The sequence below is a fragment of the Protopterus annectens genome, chromosome 6.part0 (assembly GCF_019279795.1).
Source record: "Protopterus annectens isolate FY-2018-M chromosome 6.part0, PAN1.0, whole genome shotgun sequence".
Taxonomy (NCBI): domain Eukaryota; kingdom Metazoa; phylum Chordata; order Ceratodontiformes; family Protopteridae; genus Protopterus; species Protopterus annectens.
In genome coordinates this window covers 497,978,146-497,999,242 of record NC_056737.1, presented here as the reverse complement: position 1 = coordinate 497,999,242, position 21,097 = coordinate 497,978,146, and the positions used below count along the sequence as shown (strand labels likewise).

Sequence of the window (21,097 nt, the reverse complement as noted above, 5' to 3'; positions counted from 1 at the left end):
CCCACCCTTGTATTCCAGGTATGTATACACCGCGGCCAGAATGGCCGGTCTATCACCTTCTTTTGGTCTTGGCAATTTTTGGGGTGTCCCGCAAGGGGCGATCCAGTCTGTGTTCCAAGATTAGAATTCACGGGTGCACTGAGTACCCCCCGGTTGTATCCTGCCTGCAGTCTGGGGAGCAGTGGACTCTTTACATTGTTTGTGTGAATGTTTCCCGTGTCTGGCTTGGGGGGGGGTGGAAGGTCATGCTACGTGTTTCATGTTTCTTGCTTGGGCTCCTCACTTCCATTGGCGTAGCCTGTGAACATATGTCATTCTTGTGTGCTGTTTCCTATCATAGCTGTATATCTGTGTATATCTACGCGTGCACACACATACACACACACACATATATATATATATATATATATATATATATATATATATATATATATATATATATATATATATATATATATATATATATATATATATATATATATATATATGTGTATATGTCCCTGTAAAGCAATACATACCCCGGGCAAATGCACTTACACATGCTTACTGGCGTTTATATATGCTTGACCTGCTTACTAGTGCCTTATTCATTATGACACTGACACTTCACTCCAGTTATCTTTTAATTGATATTTTGCAGGTTATACAGTGGACAGATGGCACAATATGTTCATGTACAGATTACCGATGGTAAATGGTATGTGATACAGTGGGATTCGGTACGGGAATGTCTGTTCATTAGGGGGTTGCACTAACCAATGCACTATTGCTGTGCTGCTTCATTTGCATATATACCCATATACCCATGGCTCCTGGTTCCCCAAACACACACCTCAATGTCTCCCTAACACTGCTGTCATCCATTCTCCAGTCGGATATGCGGTCTATCCACACCACTACACACTGGCCACTCCCTACTCCTATAGACCCATCCCATCAGTTGACTCACTCCACGTATCCTCAGAACTCCTAAACGTTTAGTCCACAAACATTGATGATGTGAGCGACCAAAAGAATTATATTCGCAATTTTTGGGTTATCCCACATGGGACACACATGTGTTTATACCAAGATAAGACTCTATACTTCATTACATCCTTACTCCCGTTAACATGACACTACAATTATTAATATGTATGACTATGTGGTAGCGCACACGTTAGACATGAGAGCCTAATTATGTATGTGTTCGGTGTATTTCTTTTACAAATAGACCAGTTTAGTAATTGGCATTGCCATAGCAGGCAGATCACAGGAATGATTCCATGTGTTGGGAAGTCCTCACATTTGATTATTGTCAGCAGAGCACTGACTTTGGACATTGTACACACTTCTGCGTTTTAGCAGTTTCGTCCCGTCCCTCTTCTGCACAGCCTATTATTCTGTCTACTGTCGAGGTTTGTAAGTGCACATTCATTTTATTTATGTCTGCAAATGGAATGAATGTGTTACAGAGAATGTACTTCTACATATTGCTGTCTGCATGTGTGTATGCATATATACCTATAACGAACTCGCTGACCTCCACAGGACGGTGCAGTTAGAACCAGCCCATCCAACTCTGGCACGCCTGGCTCCATAATTTCATACCCATAGTTCCTCCACCCCACCCGTGTTCCAAATACATGCATACCTTCCATTGTCCACTTGTTATCGCAGCCATGACACACCTCCACACATTGCCCTCTCCAGTGCGTTAGGGGCCCTACCTGTATGTTGTCCCACCCCATGTATTTTCAGGCTCTCCCACCATTTAGTCCTTGAACATATCTGCCCTTGCTTGTGTAATGGTCAGAAGGCCAAAAGGTCTATCTAATTTTTGGGTAGGCCCACCAGGGATTACCCTCTGTGTGTAAAGTACACTTAGCAAATCAACAATGTTACTCCCACTGGTAATATCCTGCCTTTGGTGTGAGTAGCAGTGCTATTCTTACTCCTGCCCAGCTGGATATGACATACACTGACAGCGTTATATAATACTGGGGTTACTGTTGATTCCCTTCTCATTCCTTTTGTATTCTTTATTGTTCTGTCGTTCTTTCTTCATACATATACATATATATATATATATGTATATATATATATATATATATATATATATATATATATATATATATATATATATATATATATATATATATATATATATATATATATATATATATGTATATATATTATATATCTGTATATACTTATATACATTTCCTATGCTGGGCACTGTTTAGACCCACGCATGTGCACTCAGACTTGTTTACTGGTACCTATATGTGTTTACTACTGCATATTTGTGCTTATACCTGCTTACTAGTACCTTATTCATTATGACAGTGCCACTTTGCTTGAATGATATTTAAGTTAAATATCTCATGCGACACTCTTATGTTGGTTTTATGACAAAACGACATTCATTCCACATGATAAATGATATGTGCTATTGTTGGTCTCGAACCGTGAATGCCTGTTTGTTAGGCGGATGCTCTAAACACTACACTATTGACACTTACGTTGATTTCGCATGTTTTTCTCTCTTTGAATGAATATGATGTGTAAGCTACGCTCTGCGGAGGGCAGCAACGCGCAGACACGCTGTGCTTCACTTACACCTTCGATACTGCAGCATTCGAATGTACAATAGGGACATAGGGACAGGGAATCTAATTGTGAAAGTTCTAGGGACAGGGCTCAACATTCCACTACGTGCTTGTGTGTTTACTACTTCGAGTTTATTTCACTGTTCATGGACACTCTTGTATGCTTAGCATACATTTCGGTATCCACTGAATTACTGACTTACTATTAGGGGCAGGCTCTACTAATAGGCATAGTAGGTTTTGCAAGTGTCGGGGCATGTTTACGCCTCCGCTGAGCACTTATGCACGCTCCCTGCATTCGCACACATTTCCTGCGCACGTCAAGGTTGCTACGGCGCGCCTTCATACATATTCATATGGAGCTGCTGCGCCATCTGTAGTGAAGACCCTCAGCGCAAAGCACCGTGCTTCTCGAATTCCGGGGTGTATGTTCCCTGTTGCATTTACCAAAAATGAGATAGTGCTGATAAACTTTCATTGAAGTATTAAAAATGTTTTGATTTTTTTATATTTGTCCTGAATGTTTTGTTGACTGAAGATATAAAATCAATTGCTTCCTGCTTGCTAATAAAAAAGAATAGCATTCTTTCATATAGCATTTTACATGAGACTAAACCATAACAATATGATCTTTCCTTACTTGACTCATTGAATAACAACTTACATATCATATAAAACTCATAAGTATTTTGCCAATTATCTTCAGTAACCACTTTCCAACTTTTTTATATCTGGAGTAACATTCCTGCTAAATTACCACAGAGATCTTCCACCTGTAGAGAACAATCAGAATTCTTTACTTAATACTTCTCTATATGTTTGGCTTCTAAAGACTGGTTAACTATATAAAATTGATTGCTTCTCTATACTCATCTTGTTAAAGTTCTTAACTCTGATTAAAGATATTTTTGGTAGCTATGCCAGTTTTGTTTGGATTGCATTACAAGTTAATTCCCTATAAATGGAAGCAGTCTGACCAATATAAATGTAAATGGACTGCAGCTATTTTTTAGCATTCAGGCCTTCTGAGCACTTTGAAATAAATGCACATTTTAATCAGACACAGTAAATCAATGTTTTTTAAACTCTGCAGGCAAAAACACTTCATTTTTTTCAGTCTCACAAATTTATGAACCAATACTGAAATTGACGTGTCCTATGTAACAGCAGTTCCAACAGTTCTGGTAGTAATGAGACACAGCCTTAGTCTGTTAACCTGTTTAATAATTCCTTAGTAATGTTACGACTGCTAATAATAATAGTCATAACATTATTCATATGGGTCAGCTATTACTACATCTGATTCTAACATCTGTTAAATTTTACATCTTATTTCCTTTCACATTAGTCCTCCAAGGGACTTTGAAGTAAGGAAGCTACTTGTCAGATGGAAATGGTTTCATTGTGCTTCTGCAGATGTTTTACTTTCAAAATGATTTCAGCACTTAGCCAATGTTATTGCTCAGTCTCCTTCTTCGATTATTAACAGATCATTGTCTGAGAGTTATTCCTAAAATGTGGAAGATAGTTTTAGTGATGCTCATGCATCAGTGGTGAGAAGAGGGGAGGAACATGAAAAGCTACTGGGCAATATGTATTGTTAGCTATCAGGTTTAAATATGGGGAAATGTTTCAGAAAAAAATAACAGAATACCAATCATAGCTTTAAGCCTGGTCACAGACTTCCCACTCTTCTAATGATATCTATCTGGCTAACATTTTATGATGTTTAGAAGCAGCAGAAGTATTTCTATAGACTTGTCTGAAAATTGTCACACCATCAGTCAATCTTAAAATAAAAAAGTATAAAAGAAAACTCTCCTTGTTCTTAGTTTAGACTCTCTTTCATTTGTCTAAATTACCAGTTCTATTTCTAACCATTCAGAAAACATTAAATGGTTTGGTATAGTTTGCAACACACTAAAAATGTCTTCATGGTGTTCCACACATATATCACTCCTCCATCCTTTGTCATTTTCAGTTGATGTGAATGATTATAAAAGCATCATGGGCACTGATGTATCACAGTATTCAGATGACATTGAGCAAGAGAGAGGACTGGCACACTAGTGTTTGCCGTGCAAGCTGTGAACAGTAATGTGTGACTCAGTTTTACATCGTACTGATTCTGAGATCAGAATATCTTTTAGATCATCCTTTCCTCTGTGGTACAGCAATCTTGCTGTTAATATATGTAATTAAGGGGGATATGAGGGTCCATATGGACCTTTTTTCCTTGGTTAATATTGGGTAGGCTTGCTCTGAGTAATCCTGAATGTGTATGTCAAGCAGACATAAGAAAAATCAGTATGGTTGGATTCATCTCAACATGATATCCACTGGATTATTAGATCATTTAATTCTGCAGTGCCAACAGATATTCAAACTGTTTGTTTTGTTAATTACTGGATCCACTAAGAACTGAGTCTGACTGCCAGCTGAAGAATTTTAACCCTGCAGACTACAGAGGCACCTGGAGTTTTTTTTTTTTGTTTTGTTTTAGCTGTTTAGCTGTTAAGTGCAGGGAGGCAGTGTTAGACTTCTCAAAGCACCCCTGTAAAAAGAATACAGAGTTTACAAAACTCAGTAAGAATGACTGTTGCTATGATTTCTGATTTAAGTACCTTATTTGGCTAAAGTCTGCACTGCAAGGTCATGCATCAGGCATTTATTCATCTTTTATCAAAATGCATCAGTAAAATAGAGACATTTCTATGATGATCTGTATACCATAATTGACTACTTCATGGCATGATAAACTAAGGTAACAAAAATATATAAAAAAAGATCTCCCGTGCTGTAATTATAACATGCAGTGTGCATGTGAACTTATGAAGTTTCCAAATGAAGAAGGGTAAATCTTCCTGGGTGCTGCAGGTAGCACAATGTAGCTGCACACTCCTTTGTTACCGTGTTATTAAATACCTCCATAGAGCTACAACCCATTGCCCCATCCAACAACATTCTTGGCCCGCTGCCTTTTCACTAAAGCAATACATTCTCAGGCTGGTGTTAAATCTTCCTCTTCTTGTCAGTTATGCTATTTTCTGATTCTTTGTTTTATGCTATATGCAATTCTCATGATGACATGGTACAAACATATCATACCTTTTGGTTCATTTTTCTTCTCCAGTGTTGCCATTCTCATTGCTGTCAGGCTTTCATCAGAATTCAGGTACTCCATCTCCTACAATGCTTTGTAATCTTTGGTGTCGCATTGTCACCCAACTTGAAATCCTCCAGAGCTGCATTCATTAATTTAAGTGAAAAGTCTCACCAACACCCCATATAATGTGAGTTTGACACACACACAAACACATATGGGAGCACTTATAACAAGCACAACTACCAAATGTCAATCAGTGGCGGCTGACTTCAAATCAAAGTGGGACTGCAGGAGACAGCTGAATGGGTGGGGCCAATTGGAAGGGGTGTGTCCAATTAGAAAGGGGAGGGGCTATGCTCAAAACCACAAAAACTGGAACTTTAATTAAATAAGCTGCCCTGGGTGCCAAACCATCATTATGAGATTCCAATCAAGACAAAATGAAGTGTAGAAGAAAAAAAATATTTCAATGCATTGGCTGCATGACAGCTTACTTAATATCTAGATGGAAACAAAAAGGCTGTGAGACATGAAAAAATAAATTACTTTTAAATACATTACTGGAATGCCAGTCAAAATCAAGTATAAGAAAAACAAGCAGCACTCAACTCAAACCACTTCTTGCACTGCAGTTCTAATTATAATTTATATTCAGCTTTACAAAAGTACCAAGTAACATGCTGAAAGTAGCAACCTCTGTGATACCCCCATTTGTAAAAATGTTTCTTATCCAAAAAACCCTGCTGCCTGATAACTATGTACTTGTTTCAAGGGGAAAACATGATCAAAGTAAAAATGAACAGCAAACAAGAAACAAGCTCAAGATAAATTGCTTAAAGGATTACTGCACAGGTTATGGACCACACATGATAGATTGGTATTCTGTTTAGTTTACAGGTAAAGCCTGCATAGATGACTGCAAGTCTCCAACAAATGTAATGAGCTTCTTAAAATAATGTAATCCTGTCCTTTATTACAAATACTGTCATATGCATTACAATACCCAAGGCTTGCACTTTATCTAGTTATGTAAGTATTCTCTGCATGGCAACATCAGAAAGGCTTTCAATGTTGGTAATACTTTAACAGAATGCTTATTAGAGCTTACTTGCATCTTACAATCTCAGACAAGCTTACCTGATTGCCATTAAAGCATTGCTACTTAAGCACAGATCAACAAGCACTTTTTGAATAATAATAAGCATAAATCAACAGTATAAAAATCACATCTTAGATTACATAAATTTAACCCTAGGAATTCTCCAATTTGTCCATACTGTGCAGATCAAACAGCGGATCTTCTTCATATGTTCTGGAGTTGTAAATGCGTATATAAACTTTGGAACTCTCTTAAAGTACAACTGCAAAAGGTGGGTTATCAAAGTTCTACACTGTCATGGGAATTTATGATTCTACACATTCCTCCAAGAGAGCTTTCCAGATCACAAACTATTATTTGTATGAATATTTTTTTGCTGATGAAACTCTATATAGCCACAAATTGGCTAGAACCACATAAGACATCATGGAATAATTTTAAGCTTGTGGCTATAAAGCATATACTAGCACATAAATTACTTCTGAAACAAACTAACAAAATATTAATAACAAAATATGGGAAAAGGTCTTCAATATTATATTAGCATGATACTGATTTTAGGAATATATTAAATATAGGAAGCATTTCATGTAGATATTGTATAAATGGTTTGTAGTAGTTATAGTGTATTATGTGTGTGATGTTTATTGTATTTTTGTAATGTTTTTGGAAAATATATTTCAATAAAAATTTATTATGGAAAAAAAAAAAAAATCAACAGTATAAAAATATGACAGAAAACCAGAACATTCTGCAAAATCAAGGACAGATGAAAAACCACTGTAGTACATGTGTATGCCTTGGATGGGGGTATACCCTGCACACTTACACTGCATAACTGCTTTTTGCCTTACTTGGAAACATCCAGAGTCACTACATGGGGGAGTGGGGTGCAACACGTATGTCACAATTTGAAATGTCTCTGGCTGACTGTGATGGCCCTGACATATTTGTCATATCTCTCAAACCTGGAGCAAGAAATCTGGATGAACCCATACATAGAAGTGGGACAAAGGCCCAAAAATAAGGGCAACTTTTAATTATTGCTCTTATAAACTTAGAAAGATAATAGAATAGTAGGTCTTGCATTAGTATTAATTTTCTGAAGGGTATGACATCTGAAACTCAAATGTCTGTCATTATTTTCTAACTTCAACCTTTAATGATTTGCCACTAATTTGCTAGAAAACCACAATTTTATGAAAAATGGACCCAAAATGTGATGCAAAAATACCATCCCACAGTGTTCACACAGCAAGGACCATTACCAACCACCCAGGTTAACCTCCCCAACCCCCTTCCAAGAGAAGAGGGACAGATCATGGAGAGGGATCAGGGACCTATCCAACCTCTGGCAACCTCTGGACAACCTTCCACAAAAGAGACTGGTGAAATCAAACGACCAGTGGTCTGGAACCACTCCCAAAAACCACTTACCGACAACGAACTGAGAGTACTACAGAAAGGTCTCACCTTCATTCCCACCAAGCGGGCCAACTTTGCCCAGACCATTATAGACCTCAGGCTATGGACAAGGAAACTACAACTCAAACTTTTCTTTTTTCAGAAAGGAAAAAACAACAACAGACTAGACACCCATGCCCTAAGGGAGGTCAACTGGAAAAGACCAAGCAGCTTTTGCCCACCACAGAACCAAGTTATCAGCGCTTTCCAGAACAAATATGAAAAAGACCTAAAGAAACTCCTAAAAAACCCCCAAAAAGCAGATCTATAATGTCTCCAAAGAGGAAATGGAAGTGCTAAAGCAACTAAGCCAGGACAGTAGCAGAAGAGTAATGAAAGTGGACAAGGGAGGAGGCATCCTAGTCACGGACACCTGTACTTATAACCATAAGATCATGATGATGCTGAACAGCTCCACATTTTATGAAGAGAGAGACACCGACCACATCACAACAGCCTACCTTGACGTCAAGAACACACTGAAGGAACTTTGGGCAGAGGGGCTCCTCAGCAACATCCTACTTGATTTCCTAACCGTCACACACCCAAAATTACCTCAGTTCTTTGGGATACCGAAACCCCACAAAAACCTCGACGACCCGCCATACAGACCAGTGATTGCCAGTGGAGGAGCAATTACAGAACCTCTAGCAATATACATGGATTTCACACTCAAACCACTGGCAGAAAATAATCCCTCATATATTCAGGACTCTATGGACCTTCTCAACAGAATCAAGGACATTCGTCTCACAGAAGAAGCCATTTTAGTCACCATCAACGTGGAGGCCCTTTACACAGTGCTTCCACATGATTACTGCATCAGGGCAATGGTAGAGGTCTACAACAAAGACAAAGCAACAGTTATTGGAGAAGCAGACAAATTTGGAAAAATCCTCTCACTTATTCTCAACAACAACTACTTCCACTTCAACGGTCAATCCTACCGACAAACCACAGGAATTGCAATGGGAGTAGCCATGGCCCCAAGCCTAGCTAACACGGCATTAAGAAAATGGGAAGAAGACCACGTATACAACTCGGAGTTCTACAAGGACATGGGATGCTACTTCCGTTTCATTGACGACATCTTTTTAGTTTGGAATGGGACCCCCCTAGAAACTACAGGACTTCCTAGACCACATCAATAGCAGCACCAGCTTCCTCAGGTTCACCACCAAAACCAGCCCAATACAAGTCGAATTCCTGGACCTGCTCCTTTCCAAGAACACCAGCAGCACCGACTTCAACCACAACTTATACAGGAAACCTACAAGAGTAAACTTTTTACTCCACAACTGCAGCATGCACCCGTACAAGCTCAAAAGAAATGTGATAAAAATCACAGGGACTCAGAATCTCCAGAATCACCAAAGACCTTAACGACTTTCTCCACAACATTAAAGACCTGGAAAATGATTTCCTGGCCAGAGGCTACATGGACATGACTCTGCACCAGATTCTGGACCCCATCACGAACAACATAAAGTAAAAACCATTCATACTTCAACAGTGCCTAGTGACTAAAAACAGGTATGAAAACAAATATAGGCTCAACTTTATTTTACATTTCCCCATGGACTATAAGGACATACAAAAGATCATCCATGAAAACTGGACCATCATCACTTCAAACAGATCTTTTGGACACATCTTTCCTGAAGCACCAGGGTTCACGATGAAAAGAGGACCCAACCTAAAAGACCACCTCGAGAGACCCCCACCAAGACAACTCGACAGATACGGCACCTATCCGTGTAGTGACTTATCTCCCTGCTTCTACTGTAAATACATGGCAGGCATGGACTGCTTCTACTGCCCCAACAACAAAATACAATAACCACAAGAGCATTTGGAGGCTGCAACACAGAAGGTGTTGTCTACAGAGCAAACTACTGCAAATGTCAAGCCTTCTACTTGGGCAAGACCATCAATGCTCTCAAAACCAGGATTGCCAAACACCTATACGACATCAGGCACAAAATACCGACAAATAAACTAGCAACACACGCAACAAAAAAAACAGGACATGAAAGATTTAAGTTCCTGATACTCGAACAGCTGGAGAAGATCCCTTTCAATGGGGACTTCAATTCAAGATTAGAGAAAAAAGAACTTATCTGGCAGATACAACTTGAAGCAAGGCACCCTCCGGGTCTGAACTACATGGAGACCATCACCCCAGTCCTGAACCTCAGGGCACTTAACCATGCTAACTATAACTAATCGGCTCCATATAAGATATGCTATCTATTTTGCTCACTGTTTTCTCACAGGTATAAGGCATAATGTATTCATTTTTTGAACAATAATTGTTTATAAGCAGAACTAAAATTGCAGTAAGTTAATGTATCAGCCTTCAAAAAAGTTACAATTGTTAGCTCAACTTTTAATTATTTTTAATTTAAAAGGTAAAATTTCAATGTCAAACTACATTTAACTTTTTACTACCTAATGTACGCTATCCCTGATGAAGGAGCGGCAGACAGGCTACCTTCCTATCTGCCCTGAAAGTGCCGGACATCTCAGAATCTTTCTCAGAACCAAGCTTGCTTCCAGTGTTTTACAGATGGTAATGGCAAGTCTAAATTTAGAATTATAGTCAGTAACCCCAGAATATTGCCCAAGATCTCTGTTTTACAGTTTAATTTTAATTTTAAATTTAACTTTAAACTTAATTTTAATTTTTATTAATTTTTATTTTTTGGTTAAATTTAAGTTTTAGTACAATTTTTTTCAAGCATAGGTATAATCGTGACAAAGCGAAAGGCTCCAATGCATTGCTAGAGGTTAGGAATGGCACATATGAACAAGAAGCTGGATAATAACAAAAAGGAACTAAATAAGAGGAATGAGATGCTTCCAACCAGGTCCGTCTTCACCTTGTAGGCATACCAGGGCCACACCCACAACTAGTCACTTCTCATTGGACATCTCTCAACCACGCCCCCTCCACAGTAGCATAAAAGCAGCACAGCAACAGATCTCAAGTCATTCTGACCAGCGCTTGTGGAGCGCACAAATAGTCCTTTTTAGGACTCACACATAGCAAAAGAACTGAAGATCTGTTCAAGTAGAAGGACAACGGAGATTGACACCACTGCGGAACACTGAAGGACACAACAGCAGCTCTTCCCAGAGCCCATTGTGTCCGTACACAAAACAACTCTTCTCAGAGCTCACGTGGATCTGCACATTACACCAAACAGCTCTTCTCAGAGCTCACAGTACACCAAACAGCTCCTCTCAGAGCTCACAGAGATCTGAATAAGCTCTGGTAAGAGCAACCGGAGACACATTGAAGAATAAAACAAAAAAGTTCTTATTAGAGCTACCACCAACACCCGAACGGGCATTCAAAACACAAATCGTCCCTTCTCAGAGCTCACAGAAATCTGTATCAGCTCCGGTAAGACCAGCTGGAGGCACAGACACAGCTTTGGTGAACCAAACAAAACAGTTATTTTTAGAACTATTGCATCTGCTCGAAAGGGCATTCAAAACACAAAACAGCTCTTCTCAGAGCTCATAGAGATCTGTAACAGCTCTATATAGAGCTCCAGCTGCCCACAGGGCTAAAACAGCTATTTTTAGAGCTACTCCACCACTGACTACACATGGAAATCTGTTCACCATTTAGGATCAAGAGTGAAAAGCATTGTAAATACTCAAAAAGGCGCCAAAAACACATTAACAATTAATTAATTAGCAATTCATCAATTAAAACTATAAAATGTTATAAAAAGTTGTAAAAAGTTAAAAATGTTAAAATTTAGCTTGGCACTTCAATAATTCATCATATTTGATATAATAATAATACATCATAATACATTCCTGTATGTCTCATGTAAATCTCATGTAAGGCTACTCTATTTACTTAAACTATATACAGTTAATACATTTGTCAATATAAAACATATACAATTAATCCTTGTTTGTGTTTAAACAACCATTTAACTTGATAATACAACAGGTTTGATCGTAATATATTCATTTAATCCAGGTACATTAATTGCATCAGTATACATTTGCCAGTAAACTTCCCTTTTAATTAATAATATCTTACTGTTATCCCCTCATGGGCCTGTTTCAACCTATTCTATAATGGCAAATTTAAACACATGTCACTCCACAATGGGCAATATGTCTGTACAGAGCATTGATATTGTCTTTTCTTCTTATGGCATATATATGATTATATATTTGCTTTCTAAAACATCTCTCGGTTTTCCCAATATAGAACCCTGGGCATGTCATACATTTCGCCATGTATATAATATATATTTTGTATTACAACTACGACTCTTAAAGTATACTCTGGTTCTGTTAACATTTCCCAGGTCTACACTGTCTTCTTCCCATATGTAGCCGCACTGCCCACATTCCCCACATTTTTTGTACATCTATTCGACTTGTTGTTTTCCCTCTGTTTGTTAGAGTTTTCAAATATATTCTTCAAATTGAGTGCCATCTTATAAACAAAGACTGGCCACTCCCCCACTATTTCTCTTGAATTGCTAATTAATTCATTGTTAATGTGTTTCTTGGCGCCTTTTTGAGTATTTAAGGAAATGGATTTGATGTTGTGAACATTCTGAGGAAGTCCACATTATATGTGGATGAAAGCGCTTAATGTACATGAAGTCTTGCAAATAAAGAGTTGGAATTACGGAGCAGCCTTGGCACATCCTTTGCAGCGTGTTGAGAGATTCAGGTGTTATAGTAGTGCACACGCTTCTTTGTTTAATCATTTATATTTATTTATCTTATCATTAGTCTCATAATGCTGCCCTTATAGCTTTTGACATCTAAAGTTAAATACTGCTCTGGCTTGAAGCAGATCAGGAATTTTAGTCCTTGCTCTTCTGAACTGGATTATAAACACATAGTACAAAAAGAAAGAAAGAAAGAAAGAAAGAAAGAAAGAAAGAAAGAAAGAAAGAAAGAAAGAAAGAAAGCAGGATCAGAATCATAAGACACATCCTCTTTTTAAGGTGGATGGTTAGGTTATGGTGGATAGATAGGAAACTGTATAAGAAGCTGCCTTTCTCTGGATTTCTGTCAAAACGCATAAGCCTCCATGCTATTTACACACTTCCAGGATATGCTCTTGAGATGTACAGATTAGAAAGGGAAGAGACAAGTCTTTCACTGAAGTTCGAAGGTTCCACGTCCAAATTTATATAGGTGTTTGGGCATCTGACAGCTTCAGTTTTCAAATTATAAACTCTTGCTTCTAGCTTTGTTGGAAATTCAAGTTAAGGTAACATGAAAAAGAGTTTTTATGCCTTTAAAAAAAGGATTCAAAAGAAGGGATTCTTGGCATTACTCATTTCCATCCTGTAGCTCTAACTGGGATGCAGGCACATGTTAAGTGTAATACTGGCCACTTTTAAGTTTTGTTTTTTAAACTTGGGAATGTGGTATGCCTTTCTATATACTTATTGCCAAGAATACCTGTTAAAACTCTTCAACATCAGCACAGAAGATTTCTCACCAAGGACCAGTGTTGCCGGTAGTGAGGCAATGATTTCTGAACATTAGTTTGTAACTTGTTTTATTGAACACTGTTTTAATGTTTGATGCTCAGCTCCCTAATCATGTACTTCAGCTCAGATTATAGTTGTGGTCAAAGAGGAAAAAAGTACGACACACTGAAGGTGTAACTTAAAAAAAAAATGTGCATCACAGACTTGAAGAACTTAAAAAAAAAACAGAAATGCATATCTCAAACTGGAAGGTCTTAGCCAGTTACTGGTCTTAGTAGTACCACACCTTCCATCTACAGATAAAGTCCTTTGAAGAATTTGAAGAAATCACATAGGAAGGAAAAGGAAAGCATCTCTAGTTTTAATGGCTGCATGTGTGGATCCCTGACTGTATGACTCTGTCATTTCAATAAATACAAGGGAGTATGGAGTTAAAATGAAAGTGCTGATAGGGGAATAACTCAATCAAAATGTGTTTAGATTAAATGCTTACACACACACACACGCGCACACACACACACACACACACACACACACACACACACACACACACACACACACACACACACACACACACACACACACACACACACGTACTCCTCCCCGTTTCTAAATAATTCAATTAGCATACATGAGTAAAATCCTCCCCATTTCTAAGTAATCCTACTAGCACAAACACTCCTCCCGTTTCTAAATAAACCTACTAGCACGCCGGAATGCACAATTTCTAAATAATCAACACATACCTGAGTAAAATTCTCCATGTTTCTAAATAATCCTACTAGCAGGCTGGAATGCACAGTTTATCTTGTCTGCTAGCAGAGTATTCTCCACGCTTCTAGCAGCACACACCGGAATGCACAATTCCGGTTTCCGGGCTTTGTTTTTTCCTGTTCCCGGTCTCATTCTGAGACTGACTGCAGACCTTGCAGTCCGATCCCCTTCCAGTCTATGTGGTTAGCACTGCATAGACTTCTGGGGCATCTGCAGACTGCTGCCTTTTTCCTCAATCCGGACTGGTAAGACAGCAGTCCGGATTCAACTTTCTAAGCACGCTTGCGTGCACTTCAGGAGTTTACCATTGTGGTTCACAGGTGGGGGGGCTGCAGTCCTACAGTCCGATATCATGAGCTGCCACTGATGTCAACATCTGTTTTGTCAAAATACTTTGGTTGACACAACAGATGGTCAACAGGTTGGGGTCTGGGAATAAGCCCTTTCTTCAGAGATTGCACAGTCTTGGAGTTAGTATACATAATTAGCAGGTGGTTTGGAGGGGCTGAGTCTCCTAGCAAAAAAACAGTAGGTTTCTCTTGCATATTCTGAGGTTGTGCCTTGGAGCATGCATGTTAGGATATCAGTTTTTTTTTTCAACCTTTTGCAGTTGATGTTTTTAGTGCTGATCTACAGAAATTTAAATTCAGTAGAGCCATCTACATATATGTATATATATATATATATATATATATATATATATATATATATATATATATGTGTGTGTGTGTGTGTGTGTGTGTGTGTGTGTGTGTGTGTGTGTGTATGGTTCTACTTCAAAACATCTAATTCCCATAACATCGACTCTCAAAACACTAAGACCATAACATCGAAAACCCAAAACACTGAAAACTCATAACATTGATAACTCAGAACACTGAAACTTTGCACTACAACATCGAAAACTACAAAAGCACATGTAAATATCCCCTCCACCTATAATATCAGCCTAACAAACACACTTTTTACTACGTTTCTGCAGGGAGGGAAGCCCCTCTGCACCCCCATGTGGGGGGCTCTGTCCCCCACACCCTGTATAAATGAAATATACCAACTCTGAGATCACACTACAGTGTAGAAAAGTTAATTTCCTAACCCCACTGTATCGCGATCACCATACAGAATGTACACGTAATGTCTAAATCACTTACCTGTATGGCCTAAAAACACACACAGATTGGCAAAATAAACACTATATAGATACTATAAATTCCTACACTATATAAATAATAACTATATAAATAAAAACTACATCTTATAGTGATACCATAAGATTAACAGATTGAACTATAACATTTATGTTTGATGATATACTACTCAATGTTATACATTTTCAGTATTATGAAATTCGATGTTAAAGGTTTTCAGTGTTTTGGGTTTTCGATGTTATGGTCTCAGTGTTTTGAGTTTCATTGTTATGAGAATTAGATGTTTTATACATCACATCTCTGGTAATGCTGTATAGAAAAAAACGAATTAAATTGATACCCCTTGCCTGGTGTGTGTTATTCGTTTATTAAATGGAGCGAGGGTATCCAACTTGGTTCATGGTAATGCTGTATAGAAACATGCTGGCCTTGGTGTCACTCTCCTTTCATACTGCACAATAAAAAAACAGCTGGTGGGACATTTCAACATGCAGATATTTTGTTTACAGTGCTTACAATAAAGATATTGTTTTTAATGGATGTCACTCATTAATCTTTCTAATAGATTCCCGTTTGTTTTCCTCAGCTAAAATGACCAACTCTACATACAGTCTTTTAAAATGATCATTAGCTGACATCAATTTGCCTGTTTGCAGACATGTTAGGTCACATGGACTCCCCATTCCATCTGTAAGAAATGCTGTAATCCTACTGTCATCACTGAACAGGTGACATTATTTTTTATTGCTTTTCTGATAGCTCATACGTGGAAGATGAAATGGAACAGTCATTGTACTACTCTACAAGCTCTCACCTTAATGTTCCCTCTGACTCCTACCTCAAGCTAAACTATCCCGTCTTCTTCCCTAGATCGGGTGTCCTCCCATACTGTTCACTTTTCCCAAAAACTTGTAATAGAGCACATTGTCACAGACCTTAATGAAATCCTGATGCACTATGTCCAACAGTATTTCCTTGCCAGCCCTGACAGTGACTCAGTCGTACAAGTGGATGAGGTTAGACTTTGTCACAGAGGTCTGTGTTGTTGCCACTCTTAAGTAATTTGGCTTTAAGAATTCCTCTAGTAATATCCAAGAAAGAGAATTTTCTGCATAACCTTCTCTGTGAAAGGACCTGTACTGAACTTGATGTTGCAGGAATTCAACTTGTTAAAGGGGACCATATCTGTTACTCTTCAGTGTTGCTCGTGGTTCATAGCACCTGGGAGAGTTATGGAGTTCGCTGTGATAGTACTGTGCCCTAGTCTGCTGAGGTACCCTGAGGTGTTTCCCAGCTTACCTTTACCTAATCTTTGTTTTTTTCTAGCTAATCACTTTACCTTCTATGTAGCTGAGCAGCGTAGTTACCCACCTTCGCTCTCCGTCAGTCTGTAAATGCTGTGCTTGTCGATTCATTCAGTACATGGTCCTATCCATCAGTCTGTAAATGCTGAGCTTGTCGATTCATTCAGTACGCAGTCCTATCCATCAGTCTGTAAATGCTGAGCTTGTCGATTCATTCAGTACGTGGTCCTATCCATCAGTCTGTAAATGCTGAGCTTGTCAATTCATTCAGTACATGGTCCTATTCATCAGTCTGTAAATGCTGAGCTTGTCGATTCATTCAGTACGTGGTCCTATCCGTCAGTCTGTAAATGCTGAGCTTGTCGATTCATTCAGTACGTGGTCCTGCCCTTTTGATTCTTTTCTCCACTTTTCACCTTTATTGACTCACTGCTGACGTTTCATGAACAGCTGTACACATCTAAGAGATTTCTTATTTTGATACTTTGTACCTCTTCTTACTTCCTTCACTTGGCCTAGCCAAGCCTGATGGATGATACCTGGTATTATTTCTTCCCATTTCAGATATCTTTTTGCTTTTGTTGTTCCTGTCTTTTGTCCTCCTCTATGCTGTTTTCATTTGTATTAGGTTTACATACATTTTTAGATGGGCTAGCTGTCTTGGCTCATTCCATTTCTTTCTGCTACAAGTCAGCCCCCAATTCCCCCCTGTTTATTCAGTGTCTTTCTTTTCACCATCAGTCATGTATTCCTTGTCATAGTAGCTCCTGTCAGTGATGTCTCCTTCTTATTGAATGGTGGAGCTGTGCAACCTGACGTTCTTCTCATCTGTGCATCAGTGACAGTGAATCATATTGTGACATCCTCACTGTTGTCTTTTCAGACCCATTACCTACTCCCTTCTCCTTGTTCTGTGGTGCAGACGACTATGTCAAAATGTCATATTGCCTTGCTGTGATCTAATCTTCCATTCGTACCAAAACATCTGCCTTCTTCTTCCGCCTCTTTACCCTGGGGTGAAATCCTTTAATTTTTCTGCTAGAACAGTGAAGTTTGCGGTTTCTCAGCAGTGCAAGTACCTTTCTTCTTTTTGCCCATCCTTTATTTCTACTGATGTGTATGTCATCATCCCACATTCATGCACCTAATAATCTATATATGGCAGCCAGTCAGGGCCGCATCTCAACACATCCTTCCTACTTGTCTCTTTCAATTCTTCCACTGTACAACACTTTATGTGTTGGATATCTTGATGGAGTGAACCACTCCAAAGGAATACTCAATTATTTTATGTTTATTTTGAAATATCCAGAAGCTGTGTAACACAATAATTTGTTCCTGTTGTCATTGTCCGGGTTTACATTAAATCCACCATTTCTCCAAAGTCCCCCACAAGCAGGAACATATTTGTTGCACTTGAGTTCCTTAGGCTTTTGGTATTAAACAGCAGTGGCTACACATTTCCTTCTTTACTGCTTCTCCTTGCTGCCTTCATTTCTTTTAAATCACATTTTTCCACATATGCTTTTCTTTCTCCTCTGTCCCACTGCTTGCTTCTCTCTCTCCATCATTCTATTTAAAGGGGATCACTGTTTGCATGTTGTCTTTTAGTCCACCTTTCTACAAATATTCTACTACACTACTTAGGTAGTGGGTGTCCATTGTATATACTGTAACCATTCATTATCCCATATAGTCTCAAGTCTGTAAATTCAAGAAAAATGAACAATAAAACAGACTTGTTGTTCTCCAGACCTGCTCTTCAAGTATTCATTAAAATACTTTATTCTGACTTTCCTAACTATCTCCTTATGCAGGACAAGCAGAATCCCTGAGAAGGCAGCCAACATTTCCATATGGATGTATATATATCCTAATTCATGAGCTTCTCCTTAGCACCCCTGCAGATTTGCATACAGTGTCATTTGTGTTTAGATGCAAAGTCCTACGCTAGCTATTTCACCACTTTCAGCAGTTTCTAATAAGTCATAATTTTCCATGCCCATTGTTATTTCAGGCATGGAAGTTTGGAGCAATGTCTGTATCCGCATCATGCTGCACCTCCTTATCTAGTGTTAATCTTCCTGCAGTTGAAAACTTTATCATTAGTAATCCATTTGTGTGATCATGACAATTTGCCATCCTCTTAGCCTTCAGATGACTTTTTCTCTTCTGACTCTCAGCACCATTTCACACAGCCTTGCCATTCCTCATAACACTGTTTAGGTACTCTCTTATTACAACAGATTTATTCAATAGTTTTTTTCTTCTTGTCATCTCTACTTACACTTCATTCCTGGTAACGTCTGTGGAACTCTTCCTTCTTCTCTTCACCATACATGTAACAGAGAAGCAACCTTACAATTCCTAGTTGGCTTTTCCTCCAGATTTTCCACTTTACTTACATACCTATCTACCCTACCTAATTTCTTCACAATCCATCTGCCAATTCACCTTATCATCCAGTCAGTATGAATCTTTTAATTACTTTCCACATTTGGTAGTACTCCTAAATAATGGCTCTCGTCACATTAGCTTTGTAACCCAGGCTATTGTTACCAAATGTAACGATGCTTAAATTGTTTGCATAGTATCTTTGACTCTTTCCTGTTTCTGATGTTCTTAAGAGGATAAACGCAGTAGTTTTTTCCTGACTGATTCTAACACCCCCATGATACCGTTGTTAATGATTTTGAAATAAAATGCAGTCCTAGATACAGGTACTCTCACTACCCTCACTGTTCTTTAGTCTGTAGTCAATGTTTTTGTTTTTGACAGATTCTGATGCATTAATAATCCTTTCTCCATCAGTTTAAAAACAGAAAAAAGCACTTCCATTTGATTGTAACTAGACTTCTCAGCTGCCCGCTTTCAGCAGAGCTCTTGAGTTGTGAAAGGGAGATGCAGCACTATTACGGAAAGGCCAATCGCCATTCTGATATTTGTTTACTGACTGGTTCAACATCGGTGCAGCTGTGAACCAGTCAGTGCCTGACGTTGTGGAGAATGTCAGTGGCCAAGCTACTCGGATGTAGTCACTGATTTCACTAAACATCACTGCACCTCCATAACAAGAGACATTCCCAGTAATTCTGTTGAGAAGTTGTCTAGGCTCTTTAAGGATATTTACATACCTCTCAACCTTGTGTTGCAAGAAATCTGGACAAAGCCTAAAATAATGAGAGGACAAGGGCACAAAACTAGGGACAGATTAAAAAAAAATACTTTTATAAACTTAGAAAGTTGCTAGAGTAACAAGATCTGTGTTAGCATGCATTTTTTTGAAGGAATGAAGTCTGAAACTCAAACTTATGTCATAATTTAGTGACTTCAATCTTCAGTGATTTGCCAGAAAACCAAAGTTTTTATGAGGAACAGACCAAAAATATGAGGCACAAATCTGGATATTCTGCAAAAATGTGGACAGTTGAGAGGTATGGATATTTACCATAACTCAAATTGTAAATCCTGGAATGCTATCTACCTGATCCCAACTCCCTGAAATTACAGTTCCCAAAATTATTTTACTTGCATTGGTTCTCTTATAACACTGATGTGGTGAAACTTATTTTATTGTTTTCATTTTATCTACAGGTTTGTGACCATGAAGTTTGTATATATAAGTAAATAGGTGGTGGGTTATCCTCCTACTTGGGGAGTTTCAGGGGCTTGGCACTATGCAAAAAAAGTTTAATCAGAGATGTCACTCACAGTTTTGACTAGTGTGCATTTCTCTGAGTTTGACTTGTCCAGTTTGCTATCAGTAGGATTAGAGTTTGAGATTCGTAATGGGACTTGTAGTAAGTCCATTCTTTTTAAATATGCAGCAGTGTAGGACTCCTTGTTTTGTTTTCTGACATTTTATATAAATCCAAACGAGCATTATTTTGTGTAGTAGTGGTGTTTCTGCATAGGAGTACCAATGTGAATGACCTATACAGTGAATGTTCCTAAGTCAGTTTTAGTAACTGTATGACTTGGGGATAGTGCAATCAGAAGGTCTGGAACTGCAGTTTTCTCTTTTTAAAATCCTGGGAAATGCCTTTTGTACTAGAAGCATAATCTCATAAGGAAAAGTGTTCATTTTGGTTAAGTCTGAGTGCACCATTTGCTGGGATCAGT

The 21,097-nt window shown here is 38.4% G+C and overlaps 1 long non-coding RNA gene across 1 annotated transcript in view; it reads left to right on the top strand.

The window, feature by feature from the left end:
- Positions 1 to 21,097, top strand: part of LOC122804394 — a 309,360-nt gene that overhangs the window by 135,613 nt on the left and 152,650 nt on the right. The gene's annotated exons all lie outside the window — the stretch shown is intronic.